The sequence below is a fragment of the Rutidosis leptorrhynchoides genome, chromosome 4 (genome assembly GCF_046630445.1).
Source record: "Rutidosis leptorrhynchoides isolate AG116_Rl617_1_P2 chromosome 4, CSIRO_AGI_Rlap_v1, whole genome shotgun sequence".
Taxonomy (NCBI): domain Eukaryota; kingdom Viridiplantae; phylum Streptophyta; class Magnoliopsida; order Asterales; family Asteraceae; genus Rutidosis; species Rutidosis leptorrhynchoides.
In genome coordinates, this window is record NC_092336.1 from 453,634,034 (window position 1) to 453,637,466 (window position 3,433).

General features: G+C 31.7%; 1 long non-coding RNA gene across 1 annotated transcript; it reads right to left on the minus strand.

Annotated features, from left to right (window-relative positions):
- Positions 1 to 419: 419 nt before the first annotated feature.
- LOC139844413 (uncharacterized) lies at positions 420 to 2,692 on the minus strand. The gene is made up of 3 exons (XR_011757933.1): positions 2,467 to 2,692; positions 2,015 to 2,102; positions 420 to 701 (listed from the first exon to the last, which is right to left on the minus strand). It is a non-coding gene; the product is annotated as an uncharacterized lncRNA (long non-coding RNA).
- Between the last annotated feature and the right edge of the window lie 741 nt (positions 2,693 to 3,433).

Sequence of the window (3,433 nt, forward strand, 5' to 3'; positions counted from 1 at the left end):
TGTATTTGCTCATTTTAAAGATATTACTTGGAGTCATTCATGACATATTTCAAAAGACGTTGCATTCGAGTCGTTGAAGTTCAATAGAGATTATTATTAAGTAAATGACAGATTAGGTCCTTTATAGTTTGGATATTATGAAATGGTATGCATACCTGTCAACTTTCGATGAAATGAAAGTTTGTCTTTTAAAAACGAATGCAATGTTTGTAAAAAAATGTATCATATAGAAGTCAATACCTCGCAATGTAATCATATGTTATCGTATTCGTCCTTATGGATTAGGACGGGTCGCTTCATACTCGTAGCCAGTTTAGATGGTGCGTTTTTCTTATCGTTTCCAAGTAGAGCCCTAACCTTGTGATGGATCCCACATCATGGGTCTTGTTACCCACTAATATTTTTTATTAATCAACAAATCTTCAACTTTCCACGTTTCCTCCATAATCACAACACCTTATTTTGAAGGTTCATCCAACTAATCGTTTAATTCCATAAAAATCATCAACAACATTAATGTATTTTGTAGAAAATGATGTAAAATCTATTTCTATTACTTAATAAAAGTAACTACAAAATTATAGCTTGGTCACCATTATGGAAGGTTCACCACCATGAGACTTGTGGAACGCGATCATTTGTTTTAGTGGCTCAGTCTCTTCTGAACATGTGATCGTTATCCCGAGCTACCCTTCAAAATCCTTTAAGAAGTTGAGCATTCGTTGCATTATAGGAAAAATATGTTAATATTTATTGAAAACTTACTAAATTAAATGTATCAATTGCTACTAAATCCAAGGCAAATTCTAAAAGGAACAACTGATCACAAATACACATCACAAATGCATAACACGTTGCAAAACCCACATAGTTATTACATAACTGAAACAAAACAAAAGAGAGGAAAGAACACAAAACAGAGTGGAATGCAGTAGACAGGTATGCAATCACCATAAACACGCCCCAAAAAAAAAAACAGATAGTTACCTAAACCTCTAGAAAGAAACTACAAACAACCTGAGCATAAATCAAGCAACCGAAACTTCATTATCTCACCATAAACAAATGATTTTGTAACTACAAAATAATAAAATATGCTACAAAAATTGCTAACACCATAAAGTCCCAGCCAAAAAAATGCAAGCAACCTGAGTAAACATCGACAAACCAATATTACTTTATCCCACCACCAACAGTCGAATTTGAAACTGCACAACAATAACACAACAATAACAGAAGCTACAAAATTCATTCCCACACAATCTGATATAATCTCTTAGGACATAACCTTTGGAAAGTTGACTCTGTCACCTATCTATGAACTTATTTGTCAAAAACAGAGTTACGGGTTGAAAGTTATGGCTTTACGAAACCAACCTACGATATTGGCAAAAAACTGATGCTTACCTGCCGTTCTGCACATCAAATTTCAGCCCCCAGACTCCCTTTTGACGACTATTTAAAACCCGCTTAAACGCGACTAAACCATATATGTCGCATATCATTTTGAAGCTTGTCAGGGATACTTTCTAACAAAATTTGTAGTTTTCATCAAATACTACCCATTTTCAACTTACGAACCCACAAAGGTGGCTTGAGAGTCATTTTTGACACTTTCACTAAAATGGTAAAAAGTTCCCATCGACGACCCAAAACTTAAACTAACCAACCTGGGGTAACCCATCTTATACCATAAGTCTAAAATGGCATTTTTGAACGTTTTGGTGGGTCCCGCTTTACAAAATTATGTATATGGGGCAAAATAGGCCCTTATAATCTAAATGGGTCAAAATAGCCATATCTGAAACTTATGGATTGGAAACAAATGGAGAATACTGACTAATTTCATTAGCTAAATATGGATATTCGCAAACAGAATCATAGTGATCATTAAAATATATGAATAATAAAAATTAACATATAGAATAGTGATCTTTAACAAGTTCGCATATCATATTACATTGGATAATAATAACTAAATATGCACATAAGTTATGAACGAAAGACTACTTACACATACTGACATTTATAACGTGATCGATGAAGAAACATGAATAAAAGGAGGTGGATCTCAACGGCAATAATCTAGCACAATTTGTAACCTTCAAAAAATTATCGACAAGCTTATTATAACCAGTAATAAAAAAATACATATCACATAACATCATTCACGTTTTGAATCAATAATTTATAAACGTTTAGAGAAGTTTTTTGATAAAAGTATATGATAGAAGTAATCGTATTATTAGGGTTCCAAGTGTGACGAATATTCAAAATTTTTGAACAAAAGTTTTGATAAAATCAAACGATTGAAGAAATCGTGAAGAAGGAAAGTGATTTGACTAACCCTTTGATTTTTCGAACCCTAATTGAATCTGGTTGAATGCTTCGATACGTGATAAGTTTTGGGAACCCTAATTTCATCTCATATACAAACGAAATAAGAATCAGGAAAAGAGCTATTACATCTCATATACACCATGATTGTAGATGTTGGAAAGATATCGTATCCCGCTATTTATAAGATTTTGGAAGATTAAAACTATTTTTGATTAAAGCTTCTGGTTACCTATTTCGCAGAGGGAGAGAGAGAGAGAGAGAGAGAGAGAGAGAGGTGTTTTTGTGATAAACGAGAAGCCATAGACCCTGTATTTTCGTTTGGAGCGGGATTATTCCAATAAACAATCGAAAATGATAGACAATAGCGATCAAGCAATCTGCAATCTGCGATCTAAGGGTTATTATTATTTTTTTTTTTTTTTGAAAAGCATCTAAGGTTATTATTGAAAGATGAGATTTAATCTAATGATCTTTGTTACTTCATTTGATTTTTTTGAACGTTAATTAGCTAAATTTAACTTATTATTATATATATATATAATAATAAAATAATACTTAATACTAATAATAATATAATATGGAAAAAGCTAACTTGTGCCTTTAGGACATATGATAAGCGCATTGAATGAGTTATAACTTTCCAAAATTAATATAAAATTTAATTAATAATTATGTATAATTGAAAGGAAGTGAGTGTAATAAATGAGTTTTAGTTTATAAATTGAAATTTTGAGTATAATAAATGATTCTTATCTCGTGCTCTCAAGACATAAAATAGCCAATATAATATTTAAAAAACCTATGACATAGTGGATTGGAATTTTTTTGAGAGAAACGTTGAAAGGTTTTGGTTTCCCTACCCGTATGATTAAATGGATTATGAGATGTGTCTCGACAACTTCATTTTCTATTAATATTAATGGTGAGATGCATGGTTTTTTAAGGTAAAAAGAGGTTTACATCAAGGAGATTTGATGTCTCCTTTCTTATTCATGTTGGTGATGGAAGTGTTATCGTTAATGTTGGTTATACATGTTTCTCAGTCTGAGAATTTTCGCTACCATTCAAAGTGTGAGCAATTGAATATTATTAA